Source organism: Procambarus clarkii, chromosome 88 (genome assembly GCF_040958095.1).
Source record: "Procambarus clarkii isolate CNS0578487 chromosome 88, FALCON_Pclarkii_2.0, whole genome shotgun sequence".
NCBI lineage: Eukaryota > Metazoa > Arthropoda > Malacostraca > Decapoda > Cambaridae > Procambarus > Procambarus clarkii.
The window spans coordinates 13,434,951-13,459,061 of record NC_091237.1 but is presented as its reverse complement, the minus strand read 5'-3'; the positions used below and the strand labels follow the sequence as shown (position 1 = coordinate 13,459,061).

Sequence of the window (24,111 nt, the reverse complement as noted above, 5' to 3'; positions counted from 1 at the left end):
AATAATAATAATAATAATTATTATTATTATAATAATAATATAATAATTATTATTATTATTATTATTATTATTATTATTATCATTATTATTATTTGTTGGTGTTGGTTTAGGGGCCGCGACGACAGAGACCGTATGGGCTCCAAGGGGAGGGAACTATCAGGGGAAAGCGCCAAGCCATCACGACTATAGCACTGGGAAGGGGTCAGGATAAGGATTTGGGATGGGGGGGGGGGAAGAAATGAGGCCCACTTGGATAGTCGGGGATTGAACGCCGACCTGTATATAGCGAGACCTTCGCTCTACCGTCCAGCCCAAGTGGTTGGGCCGTATGGGCCCCAGCGTATCCTTGAAGGATACACCAACGGCCACAAATCGTCGTACTAGAAAATGGAAGCGGCTCGCGAATTTGACATACTGCCCTATTTTCTGTTTAGGGTCCTCTAGTAGGTTATGATAGGGCACTTTTAGTACGAAAGTTTCTTGACTGGTGAACTTATGAACCCTGTCACTACAAAAGTAATGTAACCTAGGATTCAACTGAATCCTCTAAGGTTCCTGAGGCATCCAGCTGACACTAAATCGGGGTTTCACACATTACCCGCACACACTCAAGTGTGGTATGGGAGTTCTACCACACATGGCGTGTGCTTGGGAGTACCCAGTGGCAGGTTCAAATCTTCATGACGCCTATGGATTTTTTTTTATATATTTCCGCTTACCTATGCACCTCATGCGTAATTACATATGCATATTTTCTTGCCCATGCAGCCATATAATCTTACCAACGCATGTGCAATAAAAGTGTATCTGTCGTATTAGTATAGAGCTATTATTGTACCGGATGGATGCTCGCTTGATTCACATTCAGCACCGCTCCTGTGCCACGTAAGTCCACTACGGGCTCACCATAGCCCGTGCTACTTGCCCTGCTCCTGTGCCAGGTAAGTTACGGGCTCACCATAGCCCGTGTTACTTGGAACTTGTTCCGAGTAGCTGAATCTATAACAACAACAGCTCGCTTGATTGTTATTGTTTGGTGACCGACAGATCAGTTGTGTCGTGCGTGTAATTCAGGTCGACTCCTGCCTGGCTCATCCTTGACGACGAGCGGACTTCGGTACGTGTGCCCCCAGCCCTGGTGTGCCCTCAGACGTGGTGGACTGCCAGCATCTGCTCTGCTGGAGGGCACCGGATAACTTTTTTGCGTTTTAATGTGGGCCGAGATTTTGGTTTTGCTGCCCATTGCTTGACCCTGAGGGACTCCGGGAGCTCCCCAATCATCTGCCCGACTGCGTTTCTTTGACGCGAGGCATCTTAGTTTTTGGTGTTACACGTCTTCGTTTCGCCATTAGGATTTGCGATTACTATACGGGTACGCCGGGGCGCATCTGATCCCACCATCGTCGTCGCCCTTAAACAACAATAACAATAATTCAGGTCGGTAGAATGTGCTCTCTTAATTTCTGTTTGTCGTAGCTTTAGTTATATGTAGTTTGCATATTTATTTATTTATATTTATTTATATATATACGAGAAGGTACAATAGGTTTATGAGAGTACATAGCATTGATGGTTTTACATTCTTGTACAGTATAACCATTAACGCATTGCGTTTCAGGCAGGTCCCTGGGTCAGATAATTTTAAGTAGGTAATTTCTAGCAATTTTTTTTTAACAGATACATTGTAAGACAATTTGACAAAGATTATTAGGTGCATTAAAGTAAAATTTGAGGGTTATCAACAGGTACATTTTTGCATAATTTGAAGATTATTTCAAGGTATAATGCAGTAAAATATGCGTTCAATATAACAACCATGATATGATAGCAATGATTACAGTGGTAAAGTTGTATGGCTTTGGTACGTATTTTAGGGCAGTGGGTAGCACTAGATGCAGTGCGAGTTTAAAGCACTAGGTAGGAAACTATGAAGATGAAATTAGGTACTTTTTGGTTTGAGTTTTTAATAAGGCAAAAGTTGGACAGCTTTTCAATTCGTAATGGAGTGAGTTCCATAGACCAGGTCCCTTTATTTGCATAGCTATTGTTATTGTGAATACTCGTACTTATTGTTCTAGTGAATAGTTAGTTTAGTTCATTTATTATGCATCCCATATCCATCCTGTGGGCGGTAGTGGAAAGTGTTTCAGAGGCACATAATGGGCTCAGGGACTGAGCCCCACAATTCATATAGCTAAGCAAGTTACAATCTTGATGAACTAGTTACAAAATTCAATGCACATCGTCACATCAACAATGGGTTCGAGACCGACCACAAGTACAGTTTCTAATTTAACTAATTAAACAATTGATATGTTTATCCTACACACCGCCCACCATCCAATGGGCAGCCGTGGATAGGTTACAATCACTCAGATACTACCTACAGTTAGCAAACTGGGGATATTTTGCCAAGACTTCTGGCAGTAGATCATTTTTAATTAAATATTTACACATCTCTTGAACATTTGTTAGAGCGTTGTCTTTGAATTCACGTATCTTTCCGCACTCCATCACAAAGTGACAGAGGGTGTGCGAATAATTTTGTTGACACAATTTACATTTGGTCAGGTCTACATCAGCAGATAATGAAAATTCCCAGAGAGAGTCTGCTGATTTTATTGGATGATCCATAGATGTGTGGCTCCTCTTGCATGATAGTATGATGATAGATGGAATTCCTGGTGTCGATTTCACTGTACCACGTATCGACAAGATTTTGTTGAAGTTCTTGGTGTATTATTGCTCTCAGACTGCTTATTGACAATCCAAGGTTATACTCAATTTCTCCTTTAAAGGCATATTCTTTGACTAACTCATCAGCTCTTTCATGCATTTGGAGGCCAACATGAGATGGAGTCCACATGAAATAATCTCTGTTCCCATAGTTAGTTTAGTTCATTTATTATGCACCCATCGTTAATAAATTTGTTGTATTTGTGTCTAGCTTCAGACACAAGCATGTTACAGTTATGTCTTAAAGAGTTGAGAGCAATTAAGGATGATAAAGAGTCATTTACAGTTAATGTATCAATTTTAGAGACTTGTACACATTTCAGTGCAAGAAGCAAGGCAAATAGTTCGGTCTGAAGGGTAGAGGCCCAATTACTTAGACGGGCTCCCCACTCAAAATATAAGCCATCGCCCATTGCCAGAACAGCTGTACTTCCAGCTGCACCCGTTTGGCGCTGTAGGGAACCATCAGTGTATTTGATTTGAGAGAGAGAATGCTCTGTGGAGAGAGCATCAGTATGGTTTAAGGCGTTGAGCTTTGCCTCAAGACGAAGCTTGGGCTAATCTTTAATTTGCGTCTTGGGTGGAAAGGGAGGGATTAAAATTGGAAAGGGTGTAATCTCCCACGGTGCAGGAAAGTGCCGTTGTGTCTCTCTTCGTACAAATTATAAATCTGATACATTCTGAGTTCAGTTCCAGTTTTAGTTATTCATTTAGAACAATATTGACCTTCAATAAAGAAATTCTGGAGGGCTTCTGTGCAAGGGTTAGGATGAGCTAGCCTAAGCATTTTTATACCAATTTGACAGTTAATTTCAGTAACACGATCAATGACGCTCGGAATATTAAGTTCCTTTCTCATGTTAAGTATCTTTGTGATACGAGGGCACCCAAGGATTATCCTCAAGGCTTCGTTCTGCAATTTTTCAAGCCGTCCAAGCTTTCTTTCAGGCATCAAGGCAAGCAGAGGTGCAGCATAATCCACTAAAGATCTAATGTATGCAAGGTACATCATTTTGACAATTCTGACATTGGCACCATAGCCTGAGTGATAACCTGCAACAGCATTGAGAGCTCTGAGCCTCTCTTTATACTGACGACAGAGTCTGAATACAACTGGACCATACAGTGGCACCTCAAGGCCAAGGTATTTGAATCTATTAACATAGTCAAGCTGGGAGCCATCATACAGTTGCATCTTGCAAACAGCTCCTCCCTGCCTGGGTGGGCACCAATTTAATATCTTGTTTTCTCTGCTGAGGTGACTAAACCTAGGTCCTGACATGAGTCTAATACAGAGTTAAGAGTGTTCTGCGTGTTAGCATACCCATTGATGTGTATCATTATATCATCAGCATAGCTATTGATATGCACGTTGGGTTTGCTCGGTACAGAGTTTAACATCGTGTTTATTAAGATATCAAATAAGGTAGGACTGAGGACACCTCCCTGTGGGATGCCTAGTTCGAAATCTCTTGTTACACTCCTATGCCCCCTGGAAATACACAGACGACCTCCTGTTGGATAAGTAACCTCTGATCCAACAAAGAAGGCGACCACCAATATTCATTCTTGCAAGCTCACTCAAGATAACATGTCGATTTGCAATATCAAAGACAGACTTGAGATCTAGGAAGGTGGTATATGACTTTTCAGTGTTTCAGGGTAAGAAAGGTGGTGATGCAATGATGCACACTCCTTCCATGCATGAAGCCATATATCTGGGGGGGATAGCAGGGTTCTTATTCTATGGAGGAGACAGTTTAGGATAATTCTCTCGAATGTTTTGCAAATGCAGCTAGTAAGGGAAATTGGGCGGAAAGCATTCTCTTAATTTGTCTTGGGAATTGGAATGATTATACTGTTGGTCCAAGAGATTGGAAGTTCCCCAGTAACATAGCTCATATTATACAGCTCAAGAAAGGGATTCCCTGGTATTAAAGGGAGCAAACGCAGTATGTCATAAGTGATACCACCCTCACCGGGGGATGTAGCTTTACCTTTGTTTAGGGCCGAAAAAATTCAAATTCAGTAAATGTCATGTTGCATTGCTAGACCGGGTGAATGTAGGCAAAGCGCTTATTCACCTCAGCATGTATATACACCATAGAAACGCAATATAAACATGCATACCCACCCCATAGAAACTCAACATTTACGTATATACCCACCTATATAAACGCAACTAACCACTTTTAAACACAATATACAACAATAGGGAACATGGAAACAATTCAGAATTCATACAATTTAATGGTTGTATAGTCTTATTATACAATTACACTATAAAACTGGACAACAGGCCATGTATTTAGGTACAAAGTGCCTTGCAGAGTTCCTCGACTAGATATTTACAAACAATTTATATTGTTCTACAGCTAAGCTAAAGACGCTGAGATGTATGGAATGATAACGTTTCCGCCACCGTAACATCAAATATGATAGTGAAAAGCAGTAACTAGCTGTGAATAATGAATACACGGGATATACTTAACTTTTACTCTGTGACCAATGAATTCCCGGATATACTTGACCATGACTCGATGACCAATGAATAACCGGGGCATATTTAACGATTACTTGATAAACAATGAGTACTCAGGGCATACTTGACGATAACTCAGTAAATAATGAACACCCGAGGCATATTAAGTGACGATAATTCGGTGAACATTGAATATCCGGCCATACTTGACGATTACTTGGTGAACACAATAACCAGGGTATTCTTAATAACTGTGGACAATGAATAACCGAGACAAAGTAGCTGTATAAACAATGAATAACGGGAGCATACTTAACAGTAAATCATGTGAACAATGAATAACCGGGACATACATAGTAACTGTAAACAATGAATAACTGGAACATACTTAACAGTAACTCAGTGAACAATTAATGACCAAGCATTTTTAACCTAGCTCGTTGAACTATGAATAGCAAATATAACGAACAATATCCATGTAATGGTGCCAAAGAAGTACATTACTCCTGCAATAAGGAGTATTACATTACATTATGCATACTAGGCTTGAATAAATGTTACTCCAGGAACTTATTTTTTCATAGCAGTGTCTTCTACACAGGCTAGGTTTTAAATGTTTCTCCAGGTATTAATTTTGTCAAAGCAATGTGTTTGCACAGGCTAAGATGACTAAATGTTCCCCCAGGTACTCACTTTGTCAAAGCAGTGCGTCCGCACAGGCTAGGCTTGGCTAAATGTTTCTCCAGGTATTAATTTTGTCAAAACTGTGTGTCTGCAAAGTCTAGGCTTGAATAAATGTTCCTCTGGGTACTCATTTTGTCAAAGTAGTGTGCCTGCACAGGCTAGGCTTCACTAAAAGTTCCTCCAGGTACTAGTATGTCTCCACAGGCTAGGCTTCACTAAAAGTTCCTCCAGGTACTCATTTTGTCAAACCAGTGTGTCTGCCCAGGCTTGGCAGTGTTGCTACTCATATTCGTTTCGATGTATACCCATATATACGTTCGATGTATAGCTTTGTACTTATAAACCCAACTATATTTTATCCCCAATAAGAAAAACCACACACCATAAGTTACCCTTTATACCTGTCCCTGAAGAGTTTTACCCCCAAGATTATAACATATGTCAAAACTTGGTATACATAGCAAAGGGATTATCTACAAGGCTAATATGGAGGTCGTCTTTGATCAGATTTGTGTTGATTGGGCATCAGGCTGAAGGCTCACTCTGTCGCAGTCTCCGTCGTGTCGTCGACCTTGCCAAAGTTGTCGTTGAGAGAATAGAAGGTGGTGGCCACTGAGCAAATCCACATTGATGGCATGGTCGCACACGAAGTATTCCTGAGAAAGCATGAAGCCATTAAGATTTAAATGCAGTTTTTAACAATTAAGAACTGCATTAGAACTTAAAAATGTTTTCCCATAACTGTTCGTCAGAATTATTGTTATATCGGAGGCTGTGTTATTGGCAATCGGTTTCAATAGAAGAATGTATTAATTTTATAACATTTGTCAAGTTAAGCGTAGGAGCATTGGTTTATATTCAATTGAAAACTCACCGGTAAAGGGTATGTAAAGGTTACGCCACGGGAACAAGTTACAGTGTAAGAATATATGGGACTCACAACCCAGGGGGGGAGGGACAAGTTACAAGAATATGGGACTCACAACCCAGGGAGGGGGGGGGGGGACAAGTTACAGGTATATAGGACTCACAACCCAGGGAAAGACAAGTACTGTACAAGTATAGAGAATACACAGGACTCACGACCCAGGGTGACAAGTTACAGGTATATAGCTCTCACGATATATACTCACGAATGGGGTCGTGAGTATATATGTAGGACTTTCGACCCATAGAAAACAAATTACAGGTGTAGAGAATATATAGGACTCACGTCCAAGGAGGACAAGTTATAACTGTCAGAATATACAGTATATAAGACTCACGACCCAAGGGGGACAAGTTACAGGTTTAAAAGTATATATAGGGCTTACAACCCAAAGGCACAAGTTTACAGGTGTATGTATATATATAGGACTCACGACCTAAGGGGGAAAAGTTACAGGAGACAAGTTAGAAGGACACAGCAAGTTAAAAGCAAGTTACCCTAATGTACCTAGTAATCCTTGTCATTGTAGTGTATTAATCTAATCTTTGTTTATTGTGTCAAAATTTCTTACAATGTAGCTGTAAAAATTTTTTGTAAATTTTGTTGGAAATTATCTACTTAAAATTATCTGTTAGACTAAGGACTTGCCCGAAACACTATGCGTGCTAGTGGCTTTACAAGAATGTAAATCATCATCATTGCTATGTACTCTCTTAACCCCCAATGTACCTTCTTGTATATAAATAAATAAATAAATAAATAAATAAATAAATAAATAAATAAATAAATAAATAAAATACATTGGCTTTGATCACGGTGTGTGATAACCTACAGGGGAAACAATAGGATCACAAGAAAATTGTAAAACAAAGTAGGTCTAGTGTCCTGTAAGTTCAGTATTGTACACACTTGAAAATGTTTTAATCGTTCACTATAATTATAAGCGCTCCTTTTGTGGGAAATGTCATGGGATAGATCGTGAAAATTGAAGGGCGGGTTTTTATGTGTGTCGAATAGTGTTGGCAGGTTCCTGTGTGTGTCGAAGTGTTGGTAGGTTCCTGTGTGTGTCGAAGTGTTGGCAGGTTCCTGTGTGTGTCGAAGTGTTGGTAGGTTCCTGTGTGTGTCGAAGTGTTGGCAGGTTCCTGTGTGTGTCGAAGTGTTGGTAGGTTCCTGTGTGTGTCGAAGTGTTGGCAGGTTCCTGTGTGTGTGTCGAAGTGTTGGCAGGTTCCTGTGTGTGTGTCGAAGTGTTGGCAGGTTCCTGTGTGTGTGTCGAAGTGTTGGCAAGTTCCTGTGTGTGTGTCGAAGTGTTGGCAGGTTCCTGTGTGTGTGTCGAAGTGTTGGCAGGTTCCTGTGTGCGTGTCGAAGTGTTGGCAGGTTCCTGTGTGTGTGTCGAAGTGTTGGCAGGTTCCTGTGTGTGTGTCGAAGTGTTGGCAGGTTCCTGTGTGTGTGTCGAAGTGTTGGCAGGTTCCTGTGTGTGTCGAAGTGTTGGCAGGTTCCTGTGTGTGTGTCGAAGTGTTGGCAGGTTCCTGTGTGTGTGTCGAAGTGTTGGCAGGTTCCTGTGTGTGTGTCGAAGTGTTGGTAGGTTCCTGTGTGTGTCGAAGTGTTGGCAGGTTCCTGTGTGTGTCGAATAGTGTGAGCAGATTCCTGAGTGTGTTTACTAAAAGTATCGAGCTCTTTTGTTCCTGCATTTGTATGGTGGTGTAACACGATCCGCAGCAGGTTACCTGGTTGAAGAGAGTCTGGTTGGGGCAGAGGAAGGACACTTGAGGTCGTTAAGGCAGATGTGGAAGGCCTGGCAGTCGGCTTCGACGTCAGCGTAGTACCCGTAGGGGCGCTCCTCGCACGAAAAGGTGGTGTCGGGCACTGCTTTCAGGAAGGGCAGCACCTCTTGGGTGGCGACCTGTCCCCGCTGTCACCACTACCACCAGGGATGCTGTACGGTGCATCAACCCCACCCGGGGAAAGTTATTATCACTGGGAAACGGTATCATAAATTATGGGAATTTATGGACAGCATTTGTGATGAAATTGCATTCGTAAATTGTTATCAGTGAATTTGTGTTTAATTTATGTTGTTTGAGTTCTAATATAGATACTTTATTAAAAAAAATTGTGGATGACAGGAAAATTAAATGTTTTGATATTAACTAGCGGCTACCAGATGTACTTTAAAGGTGCTATGTTTGATACTATATATTATACCTCTGATGCTGCCGATGTGCTGTTATTAATGATATTACATTTGCTGTTGTTGATATTATATAACTACTGTTTTTGCTCAGCTGCTAGCTGTTGCTGCTCCTTGAGAATGTCGCCAGGCTCTTAAGTTTGTCTTAATCATTATGTTCTTTTTTCAGAGTCTAGGGAGTCTTTCTTAGTATATAGGGGTATTTGTAGCATATAGTGGGGTTTTCTCAGAACATAAGGGTATCTAGTATCTTTCTAGTATCTATTGTGGGTCTTTTACATAACATAAGGTCTTTTTAGCACATGTGGGGTCTTTTTTAGCGCCTGTGGTCTTCGTCATTGCCCAGTGACTGTTTTTGTCACTCCACTTAGTCTTTGTCTTCAGGTCACTGGAGGTTGTTACAGCAACTGCTCTCCCGTTAAATACTCACCTAGCAGGATCCTCATGTCTTCTGTGTGCCTAGAGAAGATAAATATAATATTACAACTACTACTAATTAATGCTAATAATAGTAATAACAATATGATGTAGAACTCACATAAAACATTTAGGTCACTCTCCTGTAGGCTTACGGTTTATTTCAAAATATTATTAAAACTAACTGCTTAAACCAACCAAGATCACTCATTTCTTGGTTAAAATTTGGTTGATGCTGCAGACACCAAACAGTGAGGGATTCACCGTTACTTTGATAAACATAACGTAACGTCATAATCTAAACGTAAATTGTGAAAGCTGAAAAGGCCTTAGATACGGCGAGATACTGTGCACACCATAGGCTCCTTGCAACGGTTTGTGCAGAATCTAAGGTAAGGAAGTGGCTAGGGAAACCTACCGTGTCACCCAACCTAGCCTAATGGTGGGAATTTACCCTGAAAAAAACGAGAGGAAGTTGGCGGTGAACGACCATTAATCGTTTCCTATCTGTACCTCAAGTATTTTGCAGCCTAACCACGACCACGCATCGACTATGCCGTTGGAAGTTAATAATAAATTATCACTTTTCTTTTTAGCTTTAATGCATTCGTATAATAACTTTTTCACCATTAAACATTTGCGTCAAAAGAAACTGGAATTAACGATACGCGGCAGCCAATGAGATTTGTTTTTCCGTGGAGAGCATGAGGGTGAACGCTGGCAGTGACGGCCACACGTGCATCACCGCCAGCACCGTTACTACACTCACCAGGCGTCTCGCTAGCTTCCTGGCCGCTCTGCTTACCACTACACCGTTGTTTTAGTGTGGAGGTGCTCACCTACAGGTGCTGGCAAGGTGAGCATCAGCTCGGGGCCGCACTTTGGTGTCGCCGGTCGTTCATTATAATGGTTCCCGATTGATTGATTGATGAAGATTAAGCCATCCGAAAGGTGGCACGGGCATGAATAGCCCGTAAGTGGTGGCCGTTTTGAGCCATTACCAGTATCGAGAGCTGATACTGGAGATCTGTGGAGGTGCCACTGCACCCAACGTGACGGGAGATGTCTCCCGTGGTTCCCGATTGATTGATTGATGAAGATTAATTAATAAGCTACCCAAGAGGTGGCACGGGCATGAATAGCCCGTAATGGTTCCTGACCTTTTTGCTTATCATATATGCTCTCATATTTAGCCTCAGTTTCTTCCTTTTTTTATTCATCTCACTTGCTCACTACTCTTACACTGAAGTGTTTTATTTCATCTAGTGGCTCATCTGGGGTTCTAGTTTCTACTCATGGCCTCTCGTCTTACACTTGTCCATAGCAAAGAGAATCTTTGCTATTCTATTTTCCAGCGTAATAAGGTCTAGCTCCATCAATGTTCTTAAGTTCAGGAACCAGCAAACGTCTGGATTTTTTTTCTGGGATTTAAGACTTAGATTAATTATTGTGGAACTGTTAGTTTACGAAGAGCTTTCCTTAATCTTTTGCTTCACAAATACTTTTCAGCTGTATATGTACCTCTAATGTTATCTGGTTAATATGTAACTCCGATAATAGGGTTAGTCTGTATACTTTCAGATATATCTATTTCGTTTGCTCGGAATTTTGGGTGCATTTTTTAGAATCATCAGGGAGATATTTTGTAGTCCTATGAGTATTCCCATAGTAGCATCCTTAACCTGCTTCTTTACTTCGTCTCGGGAGAGAGTAAACTCCCACGTTAAGGTTTACTTTTATGTTTAATTTGGAAATATTTCAGGAAGATTAACATTGCTTTAATTGGTTAACCTATTTAATCAAATGTCTTAATTATTTTGTGTATGCATTGCGAGTTGCTGACATATTATATATAATAATCGGGACGTTAATAGTTCGTGCAAAAATTTATCGTATAATATTTTTCCTTGGCAAGCTATCATTTAAAATGTTAAATTTTGGAATATGAGTTTTTTTTTTTTACTTTTATCATGGGTTGTGAAAACGATTCCGGTCCTGATGAGGATGCAGTGTTGAGGCGTTTTATCTAACTGTAGTTTCCAGAGTATAACCACAGTGGCCCGTCAAACATCCGGCGAAATGCGGAAGGCGCAGGCGACCGTCCTGTCTCACTCCGCCTGTGGTTGACTCTGAGTCGATTCTTCAATCCTTCCGGTCCTTGACTTGCGTGCGGGCAGTTTACCCAAGGTAGAGAACATGTTCCTATATTTGTTAATTTAAAACCATCCATTAAACTATGTTGTTTATTTGAGAATTGGTTGTCGTTATATATGGGCGCCGACTGATGCAGCAAAGGCAATTTATGTGTTACCAACTCATGCATTGATATCTCATTAATGGCACAATTTAAATCTTGTGTTATTAATCTTTAACCACACATTTGAGTATTGTTATAACCCATCAGGATAGTAATGATATTTATAATGAAATATGTACTACCCAGCATGGCATCTTTTCGCAATAGTTTTTCATTGATACAGATTTCATGGATGTTATCCATGAAATCAATCCACAATCAACTACCATGTTTGCCTTGCTTCTCCGTACAGTAAGTATCGTGCGATGTCCAAGAGCAAATACCCAAATAATATGTAAGCCAAATACGATAATTAAGAAACAAACTACAATGATCTTTTAGGTATACACTGATACTTCCCTTTACATGGTGGAAGACCATGTAACGTTATGCGTGCTAATGACTGTTCAAGAATGTAAGAACTGTTGTATATATAAATAAATAAAAGAGGACGGGTTAACGTGAATGAGCGGCCACGTGTGTAGTTGGGAACTATCTAATAGGCTATCTTGAGATGATATCGGGGCTTTAGTGTCCCCGCGGCCCGGTCCTCGACCAGGCCTCCACCCCCAGGAAGCAGCCCGTGACAGCTGACTAACACCCAGGTACCTATTTTACTGCTAGGTAACAGGGGCATAGGGTGAAAGAAACTCTGCCCATTGTTTCTCGCCGGCGCCTGGGATTGAACCCAGAACCACAGGATCACAAGTCCAGCGTGCTGTCCGCTCGGCCGACCGGCTTCCTTAAGAAAGAACTTGTAATCCAATCACTCGTCCCGTGAGTCGTCTGGCGCCTGATTCGCTATCAAGAGCTTCGAGTGTGATGTGTCATAAACGTTACAAAAAGCTTTTAAGTTTTTAATACTGCCGCCCTCGACCTTGTCAGTGGAGTCAGGCAGCAACCCGCCCCGGAAGCTCTCGCTCTGCATTCTTCTCTATGGTTTAATAACTATAACTGAAAATGGGGATTATTTTTTTAGCATTTGAACTAAAGATTAAATTACAAATATAATTTTGTTTTTGTATTAGTGGGAGATTTTACCGATTAGAAGAGGGTAGAAGTTTCTTATGATTTAGGCTCCGGGCCATGTACTGGACCCGGTTTATAGCAAATACTACAGAGGGTTTGATTATCGGCGGTCCCCTAGGTCGGCGGTCTCCTAGGTCGGCGGTCCCCTAGGTCGGCGGTCTCCTAGGTCGGCGGTCTCCTAGGTCGGCGGTCGGCATAAAAACTACCACTCACTGCATGAGTATGGGGTGCACAACAACTACCACTCACACGATGAATATGAGAAGCACTATAACTACCCACTCACAGGAGAAGTATGGGGTGCACAATAACTACCACTCATAGGAGAAGTATGGGGTGCACTATCAACTACCACTCACAGGAGAAGTATGGGGTACACTATCAACTACCACTCACGGGAGAAGTATGGGGGTGCACAATTAACTACCACTCAGGAGAAGTATGGGGTGCACAATAACTACCACTCAGGAGAAGTATGGGGTGCACAATAACTACCACTCACAGGAGAAGTATGGGGTGCACAATAACTACCACTCACGGGAGAAGTATGGGGTGCACAATTAACTACCACTCAGGAGAAGTATGGGGTGCACAATAACTACCACTCACAGGAGAAGTATGGGGTGCACAATAACTACCACTCACATGAGAAGTATGGGGTGCACTATCAACTACCACTCACAGGAGAAGTATGGGGTGCACAATAACTACCACTCACAGGAGAAGTATGGGGTGCACAATAACTTACCACTCATAGGAGAAGTATGGGGTGCACTATCAACTACCACTCACAGGAGAAGTATGGGGTGCACTATCAACTACCACTCACGGGAGAAGTATGGGGTGCACAATTAACTACCACTCACAGGAGAAGTATGGGGTGCACAATAACTACCACTCACAGGAGAAGTATGGGGTGCACAATAACTACCACTCACAGGAGAAGTATGGGGTGCACAATAACTACCACTCACAGGAGAAGTATGGGGTGCACAATAACTACCACTCACAGGAGAAGTATGGGGTGTACTATCAACTACCACTCACGGGAGAAGTATGGGGTGCACAATTAACTACCACTCACAGGAGAAGTATGGGGTGCACAATAACTTACCACTCATAGGAGAAGTATGGGGTGCACTATCAACTACCACTCACAGGAGAAGTATGGGGTGCACTATCAACTACCACTCACAGGAGAAGTATGGGGTGCACAATAACTACCATTCACAGAATGAATCAGGTTAATGTGACAGAAGCCATATATAGAAGCCACTCGCATAAAGTAATCACATTAAGACATCTCGGACGTAGGTTCGAATCCTCTTCACGACCCTTGTGAATTTGTTCATAATCACATTAATCTTGGGTCGTGCGGCCATTTATAATAACCTTAGAAATAACCAAAGATCAAATGTTTTTATATTTTGTTTCTGGCGCTTTTGTTAAGTGACAGGAATAATTATTTCTACGAAAATCCAGTTTTAAGAAGTATTACTGTAAATTTTCATCCATCCACTCTGCAGATGTAACATTTAACGTATTGAAAGATTCATTATGGAAATATTTTATCGTAAAAAATGATTCGTGAAAAAATTCACGAGTGAATTTGAAGTTAATGGAATATTTGAAACGCGTAAAAACAGTATAGGCCTATATAACTGTTAAAAAACAATTGCTCTGTAAACTATTAGGCTGCAGTTCTCATATATATGTTATAATAATTACTTTCTCGGATGATAAATGTAAAATTTGATATAGTCACATTGAAGCAATAGCTGCACAGGGACTAAAACCGCCTTTGGTACCTGCGTACGCACAAAGTTTACTTTTTGTCTCTTACCTTGAAGAAAGGAAGAGGATTACCACGGCCGTAAGGAACCAGCGTAGAATTAAGAATAGTTGGTGGTTAGCGCATCCCGCTCGTTTTATACTCGTGTTGCTGTGACGTCACCGCTGCCAGCCAATGGCGTGCTATATCAGATTCTTGTCGACGAATGGCAACAATTATATAATAGTCAGACTTTTGTGGGATTGGGATACCGTAAGTTTAACTTTACCCAATGGCCTTCCTACCTTGTGCGTTGTCCATTAATAAACGCTTGTTTGGATTGACTGTAATTGTTATATAACCCAAGAGTTTGTGTGCTTGTGTGTTTGTGTGCTAAACTCTATTGCACTCTGCGTCTCGCACTCCCCGGCGTAATGTTTGGCTTAGAGGGAAACGTGTCTGCGTAAAACCTAACCTAGCCTATCCTATCTTATCCTATCCTAACCTAACAAAGCCAGTAATTCATGTCATTTATATTAATATGAATAAACAACATTGAAAAAAATATTTGAAAATAGTTAAAAACGTTATTTGAAAAGTGAGAAAATGTAGTTAGATGTAGTTAGGTTTTGTGTAGTTTTAGCTATTCTCTCAAGTATGCCACAGTGCCAAATTGGGAACAGTTTACCGTGTTCTGTATGCAGTATTCTATTGCCATTATATGCACTCTGCTATCTTAATGACTGATATTTACCAGAATTACCTGAGGACCACCATCTCTAGTGGCCTCCACGGGGACAGCAAGCCGGCGGCTTGGCAAAGGTCCCTCCATTCTTCTTGATAACTTTTTCCACCTGTATTTTGAACTGAAATATGGGGTGCATATAGTATTTCTTTATATAGTATAGTATATAGTATATCTTTATAGTATTTCTAAACATAGTAGTTTAGTCCCCTCAGTTATGGAACGAATCTTTTACCACTACCACGCCAAGGCTGCATACTTAAGAATTAGTCTTATGTATGTTGTACACAACCTGAAAATCTTTATCTCTTAAGGTTCACGAAAGCTGTCCAGTCCCTTGCTAGTTCCAAACACGCCGCTGATGTTATTCTGTTGTTATGTGAGCTCCAGGTGATGGTTATGTCTGCTCAGTTTGTCAGGCAGAACTCTTCTTCAGTGGAGCCCCGGTGATGAGTATTCATCAACCCTATATTTTATAGTTGCTCCATGGGCCATTTCCTTATTAAGCTTTTTAGTGCCTTGCAGGGTAAGGTGGTCACTGACCTATGTGTGTGTGTACGGGTGCTGGTGTTGCTGTAGTGGTGGTGATGTTGTGGTGATGTGTGGGCAGTGATGATGTACTGGTGATGTGTGGGCACTGATGATGTTGTGGTGATGTGTGGGCACTGATGATGTTGTGGTGATGTGTGGGCACTGATGATGTTGTGGTGATGTGTGGGCACTGATGATGTACTGGTGATGTGTGGGCACCGATGATGTTGTGGTGATGTGTGGGCACTGATGATGTACTGGTGATGTGTGGGCACTGATGATGTTGTACTGGGGATGCTGTACTGGGGATGTATGGGTACTGGGGATGCTGTACTGGGGATGTATGGGTACTGGGGATGCTGTACTGGGGATGTATGGGTACTGGCGATGTATGGGTACTGGGGATGCTGTACTGGGGATGTATGGGTACTGGCGATGTATGGGTACTGATGATGCTGTATTGGGAATGTAAGGGCACTGGTGATGCTGTACTGGGGATGTATGAACACTGGGGATGTATGGGTACTGGTGATGGTGTACTAGGAATGAATGAGTACTAGTGATGCTGTAGCGGGGACACGTGAGTACTGGTGGTGGTTTAATATGTGAGGGTTGGGGGAGGTGACCTTGAGGTACTTACACAAGGGTCGGGGGGTTAGGGGGGGGGTTACTGTGTAACAAGACACCTTGAGTGACACTTATATATCCTGCGTTACAAACAATAAGAAAAAAATATAGATAACAAAACACACACACACACACACACGCACACACACTCTGAATATAATCCCCTGGTAACAGAAGCCTCTCCTGGAGAGACAAACAGATACCTCCGGTGTTTGTTCTAAACAGCCGTAATTGTCATTGTTAGTGCCGCTGCGAGAGTTATTCACAACCTCTTGATCTGCTAAAAGGACCCCTAAGAACCATGAAGACTGTTGAGAACCGTGGTGTAGCGAATAGGGTCTAGTACCTGTGAAAATTATGTACCCCTCTACGTCATTCTTACTCTTTAATTAAACAACCTAATCGAATGGAAATAAGAGATATTGTTGTTGTTATAGATTCAGCTACTCGAAACAAGTTCCAAGTAGCACGGGCTATGGTGAGCCCGTAACTTACCTGATACAGGAGCGGGGCAAATTGCACGGGCTATGGTGAGCCCGTAACTTACCTGGCACAGAAGCGGGGCAAGTAGCACGGGCTATGGTGAGCCCGTAGTGGACTTACCTGGCACAGGAGCGGGGCAAGTAGCACGGGCTATCGTGAGCCCGTAGTGGACTTACCTGGCACAGGAGCGGGGCAAGTAGCACGGGCTATGGTGAGCCCGTAGTGGACTTACCTGGCACAGGAGCGGGGCAAGTAGCACGGGCTATGGTGAGCCCGTAGTGGACTTACCTGGCACAGGAGCGATGGGATAAGAGATAAAATGTGTGGTTTATATATGGTGTGGAGGAGCTGTGTGACGTGACTGTCATAATCATGCTGGGACAGGATTTAGATGATAATGGTACAAGAAGCAACATATCTATTGCGTATACCTCCATATCTCAACACGGTTTGATTTCGCTTTACAATTATGTAATATTATCATCTTCCTCTTTATAAACTGTACACACGACCATAAATGTGTGCAGTATATGTACTTATATTTTATATCAGATAGTTCACAAGTTATTCTAAGCTAAAGATAAATTGACTAATGAATTGCGATAATAATCAGTCGGAAAAAAGTTGCAAGCAAAAAGCTAATTAGGCGTAAGCCTCGACAACTTTCTCCTCTAGTCCGCTCCACTTGTTCAAGTTCAAGTATGTTTATTGAGATAAGAAAGAAATACATCTCAAAGGGATAGAGTAGCTTAAGCTATTTCTACCCCCCCCCTCCACTTGTTTACGACTCTTAAACAGAAGAAGTTCATTGTAACATCTCAGTGATATTTGTGTCTCCTGTCTTTAGTTGTGTCACTTCACTTAGAATATTGCTTCACAATCTTCTCATATCTTCTTAGACTCCTGTATGTCGTTATTAAGTCTGCTTTATTCCTTCTTTCCTGCTGTATACTAAGGTTCAGTTCCTCCGTCTTTCTGCATAGCTCAGGAACGAACCTTGTCGCATAACTTCAGACCTATTTTTTTTTTTTTTTTTTTTTTTTTTTTTTTTTTTTTTTTTTTTTTTTTTTTTTTTTTTTTTTTTTTTTGAGATATATACAAGAGTTGTTACATTCTTGTACAGCCACTAGTACGCGTAGCGTTTCGGGCAAGTCCTTAATCCTATGGTCCCTGGAATACGATCCCCTGCCGCGAAGAATCGTTTTTTCATCCAAGTACACATTTTACTGTTGTGTTAAACAGAGGCTACAGTTAAGGAATTGCGCCCAGTAAATTCTCCCCGGCCAGGATACGAACCCATGACATAGCGCTCGCGGAACGCCAGGCGAGTGTCTTACCACTACACCACGGAGACTGCAATTCTAGTTTTGAGAGATTCTAGTTTTGTATATTTCCATCCCCAGGATGCAGCCCGTAGCAGCTGTCTAACTCCCAGGTACTTACTTACTGCTAGGTGAACAGGTGCATCAAGTGAGAGAAACTGCCCATTTGTTTCTGCCTCAGTTTGGAATCGAACCAGGACCCTTAGAACTACGATCCCCCCTCCGAGTACTGTCCGCGGCCAAGTGCACACACACACACACACACACACACACACACACACACACACACACACACACACACACACACACACACACACACACACACACAAATCTGCGAGGCACTGAATGCCAGTTTCCATGGAGTGTTCACTACCGAGCCTGAGCAGCTCCCATTGTTGGAAGGGGTTACCCTAGATGAAAGACTATCAGATATAGAGGTGACAGCAGAGGAGGTAATGAAACAGTTGACAACTCTAGATGCAACTAAAGCAGTTGGACCAGACAAAGTATCACCGTGGATACTAAAAGAAGCAGCACAGGCCCTCAGCGTGCCTCTGGCAATGATCTTTAATGAGTCACTTATGTCAGGAGAATTGCCCAGTTGCTGGAAGAAGGCAAATGTCGTGCCGATCTTCAAGAAAGGAGATAGGGAGGAGGCACTTAACTACAGACCTGTATCACTGACAAGCATCCCCTGTAAAATACTGGAAAGAATAATTAGGCTACGACTGGTTGCACACCTGGAGAACATTAGGTTTGTGAACAAACATCAACATGGGTTCTGGACAGGGAAATCGTGCCTAACAAACCTTCTGGAATTCTATGATAAAATAACGAGGATAAGACAGGACAGAGATGGTTGGGCAGACTGCATATTTCTGGACTGCCAAAAAGCCTTTGATACAGTACCGCACATGAGACTGCTGTTCAAGCTCGAGAGGCAGGCGGGGGTGGGGGGAAAGGTCCTAGAATGGATAAGGAACTACCTAACAGGAAGGAGCCAAAGAGTTACGGTAAGGGGCGAGAAGTCGGACTGGCGAACAGTAACAAGTGGAGTACCACAAGGATCGGTGCTGGGACCAATTCTATTTCTTGTGTATGTTAACGACATGTTTACAGGCGTAGAGTCCTACATGTCGATGTTTGCGGATGATGCAAAGTTGATGAGAAGAGTTGTGACAGATGAGGATTGCAGGATCCTCCAAGAGGACCTGAACAGATTGCAGAGATGGTCAGAGAAATGGCTACTAGAATTCAACACGAGCAAATGTAAAGTTATGGAAATGGGACTAGGAGATAGGAGACCAAAGGGACAGTACACAATGAAGGGGAACAGCCTACCTGTAACGACGCGTGAAAGAGACCTGGGGGTGGACGTAACACCTAATCTATCTCCTGAGGCACATATTAATAGGATAACGACAGCAGCGTACTCTACACTGGCAAAAGTTAGAACATCATTCAGAAACCTAAGTAAGGAGGCATTTAGGGCGCTTTACACTGCCTACGTAAGGCCAGTCTTAGAGTATGCCGCCTCATCATGGAGTCCCCATCTGAAGAAGCATATAATGAAACTGGAAAAGGTTCAGAGGTTTGCAACGAGACTCGTCCCAGAGCTACGAGGGATGGGGTATGAAGAGCGCCTGAGGGAACTGTGCCTTACGACACTAGAAAGAAGAAGGGAGAGGGGGGACATGATAGGAACGTATAAGATACTCAGAGGAATTGACAGAGTGGACATAGACGAAATGTTCACACGGAATAGTAACAGAACGAGAGGACATGGATGGAAGCTTGAAACTCAGATGAGTCACAGAGATGTAAGGAAGTTTTCTTTTAGCGTGAGAGTAGTGGGGAAATGGAATGCACTTCAGGAACAGGTTGTGGAAGCAAATACTATTCATAATTTTAAAACCAGGTATGATAGGGAAATGGGACAGGAGTCATTGCTGTAAACAACCGATGCTCGAAAGGCGGGATCCAAGAGTCAATGCTCGATCCTGCAAGCACATATAGGTGAGTACATATAGGTGAGTACACACACACACACACACACACGTAACCCTGACAAATGCATGGTTACTGTGATATGAATTGAAGCAAGAAGGCCTCGAATACAGTACAGGATGAAGGGAAGGCAACTTCCAACTTCTGTAAAAGATAAAGACTTAGGAGTAGACATAATATGAGATATATCACTATAAGCACACACCAACAGAATAATGACTGCAGCATTACTGACAAATGTCCAGCTATCCTGGTCGAGGACCGGTCCGCGGGGACACTAAAGCCCCGAAATCATCTCAAGATAACCTATATAAGAACATAAGAACATAAGAACAAAGGTAACTGCAGAAGGCCTATTGGCCCATACGAGGCAGCTCCTATTCTATAACCACCCAATCCCACTCATATACTTGTCCAACCCGTGCTTGAAACAATCGAGGGACCCCACCTCCACAATGTTACGCGGCAATTGGTTCCACAAATTAACAACCCTGTTACTGAACCAGTATTTACCCAAGTCTTTCCTAAATCTAAACTTATCCAATTTATACCCATTGTTTCGTGTTCTGTCCTGTGTTGATACTTTTAATACCCTACCAATATCCCCCCGGTTATGTCCATTCATCCATTTGTAAACCTCTATCATGTCACCCCTAACTCTTCGCCTTTCCAGTGAATGCAACTTAAGCTTTGTTAATCTTTCTTCATATGAAAGATTTCTAATTTGGGGAATTAACTTAGTCATCCTACGCTGTAATATAGCGTATATTATATATAGTTAATGAAGGATATACGCTGTATATCCTTCATTAACTTGCACAAAGAACCCTTCCGAGCGCTGTACATTCCTTGTGAGGCCCATACTTTAGTATGCTGCCGCGGCATGAAACTCCTACCAAAGAAACACAACAAAACTAAAAAAAAAGTCCAAATATGCAACAAGATTTGTTCGTGAGCTAAGAGGACTGAGCAGTGAAAAAAGACTAAGGGAGCTGAATTTCACTGTAATGGAGAAAAGGAATATGGCAGATTTGATAACGACGTACAAAATACTAAGGGGACTTGACTATGTAGAGAAGCAGTGTTCAGACTGAAGGACAATCGAACGAGACGTTATAACCGGAAACATGAACAAGAGTTGTCAGAATATTATTTTTTCTGTCAGTCATAAATGAGTGGAATGGACTAGACCAAAAAATTATATTAAACAGATACTGGACCCCCGCAAGTACAACCAGTTCAAGTTCAAGTATGTTTATTGAGATAAGCAATAAATACATCTCAAAGGGATAGAGTAGCTTAGGCTATTTCTACCCCCCTACAACCAGTTGAGTACACACAGTCAACGTAGTGCCAGTTAAATAAAGGAAGACAGGTGGCACTAAAGCGCTTTGTCATGGGTTCGTATCCTGGCCGGGGAGGATTTACTGGGCGCAAATCCTTAACTGTAGCCTCTGTTTAACGCAACAGTAAAATGTGTACTTGGTTGTAACAACGATTCTTCGCGGCGGGGATCGTATTCCAGGGACCTGCCCGAAACGCTACGCGTACTAGTGGCTCTACAAGAATATAACAACTCTTGTATATACAAGTATCAAAAAAAAAAAAAAAAAAAAAAAAAAAAATCTACAGGCAAGTAAGTATCCCTGTTACGAACGAGGTCAGTGTCTCGTTCTCACTTAATTTGAATTATCTTTTAATTGTAATGTTGATTCCTTTATGTTGTAATTTTTCAAGTAAAGCCAATATAAATTTGTAGTTCTTAAAGTATATTGTTGGATGGTAGGTAATTTTGTTGCTAGGCTAGAATATGCAAATTTGTCATGCAGTCTGATATAATTTATAAGAACAGCTAGCCAAGGTGGAATTGCAAATTAATTTACATACATTTTGAAGTAAGGAAAGGCAAATAGAGTATGCAAATAAACTGCTGATAAGCCTACGAATTGTTCTTTAATGGGAGAGCAACGGGGAATTGCATATTCGTTTTAGAATGCTGCATGTCTTGTATTTTATGCATGTTGATCGTGATTTTTTACGTGGAGCAACCAGCAGGCCGGTAAATACATGTTATAATAATGTTATGTAGTTTAACTCCCCCTTGGGGTGAATGGCGGTTATTGCTTTAGCCGCCAATTTTCAATTTCTAGCCGCCAGCTGGTCTAACAGCTGACGCAGCGTTGTCATATTGCAAATCTCTTAGATTATTATCTTATGGTAGACAGTAACTGTATTGTACGAACCAAATTGTACAGAATTGATAGACAGTATAAAGTACTACTGCTGTGTTTTATATTTGTAGTGTTGCATTTTGATTGTTTAACTAGTAGGAGAAAAAGTAGTTACAATTAAATTTGTCAACGCTGTGTCGTGGTTGCTGGGCAGCTCTATAAAATCGCCAGAGATTTTGTGGACACGAGTGGAGGAGGTACTGCTACCGCAGGGCTGTTCAGGTTTGTTCAGTTCCTTACGGTTTTTGGGTTAGGCATTGTTTACTATGTCAGGCAGTGACACCTTTCATTAGTGAATAGTTTGTGATTACTGAAGTGGATAATCCCTGCCTATTTGAAGTGTATCAAAGGGATGCTAGTTTTTGCCCGCGAATATTTACTTGTATTTTGTCTATATAATAATTAAAGCTGGGTATTACGTTCATGATGCCTATTACACGTTCCTCGAGACCGGAGCAGATAACTTACGACACCTTAGTTATAATTTTTTAATTGTTAATTCTTTATACTGGTTTTATATTACACCCATTGAGAATTACCACGATCTTTCCCCTCCTTAAATTGTAATAGTTTAAACATTTGAATACAGTTTTTCCTCAGCCTAGGCGCTGAAATGGGGTAACAGGAATTTGTTCTCAACACTTGGCAAGGGTTCAGGGACGGCATACAAACTTAATAGAATTCAATGACCGTGTGACAGAGTTGAGACAAGACAATATGTTGTGAAGCCTGGACAATTTTTGTATTGCCAGAGTGCCTTGGACACTGCTGTAGGTGAGACTCAATGCACAGGATATCTAAACTGGCAGGGGAGACGGGTGTGTGCTTAGTACTCCAGTAGATAAAGAAGTACCCAAGTAACACGTCTTGATTGATGATTGATGAAGATTAAGCCACCCAAAAGGTGGCACGGTCATTAGTAGCCCGTAAGTGGTAGCCCTTTTGAGTCATTACCAGTATCAAGAGCAGATACTGGAGATCTGTGGAGGTGCGACTGCACCCTACAGAGAGGTCGTGACCTCTGAACAAGTCTTGAGTGGGGGGAATCCTTAAAGTGGCAATACATCGCAAGGGAGGTCCCATACGGTCAGTACTAGAGCCTATTTTGTTTCTGATTTGTGTAATGCTCTCTCGGTGGGAATAGGCTCCTCTAATCTCAATGTTTGCAATTGATGCAATACTAAAGTGAAATATAAACGCGGTGGAAGAATGTAAGAAACAACATAACTTGGACAAACTGATACAATGATACAAGTGGTTACTGGAGTTTGACTAAAACAAATACAAGGTGACAAGGCTGAATGTTGGGAAAGAAAACCACACAAGGTACGAAATGAGAGAGGAAGAAACCCACTTAGAATAGGGCAGGAACAAGACTTAGGGGTTAATATTACCCCCAACCTCTCACTATATCGGTGAACCCACATCAAATCGATACTCTCAGCCCCATATTGAAGGGTGGCCAAATTAATAATTTCCTCTATAAATCTGAATAAGGAGTCATTCAGGCAAGTTAAATTAAGAACATAGCCGGAAGGCCAGTTGGCAAGCGAGGCAGCTGCTATTTATACCCAGCGAAACTCGTTCACATATATGTCCATCCTTCGCTTGAAACAATCGAGCAATTCCACGTC

At 41.8% G+C, this 24,111-nt stretch overlaps 1 protein-coding gene and 1 pseudogene across 1 annotated transcript in view; one reads left to right on the top strand and one right to left on the bottom strand.

Annotated features, from left to right (window-relative positions):
• LOC123745879 (zinc finger and BTB domain-containing protein 17) overlaps positions 1 to 24,111 on the top strand; it is a 583,396-nt gene that overhangs the window by 424,022 nt on the left and 135,263 nt on the right. The gene's annotated exons all lie outside the window — the stretch shown is intronic.
• On the bottom strand, positions 4,971 to 15,363 carry LOC138359053 (U-scoloptoxin(01)-Cw1a-like; annotated as a pseudogene).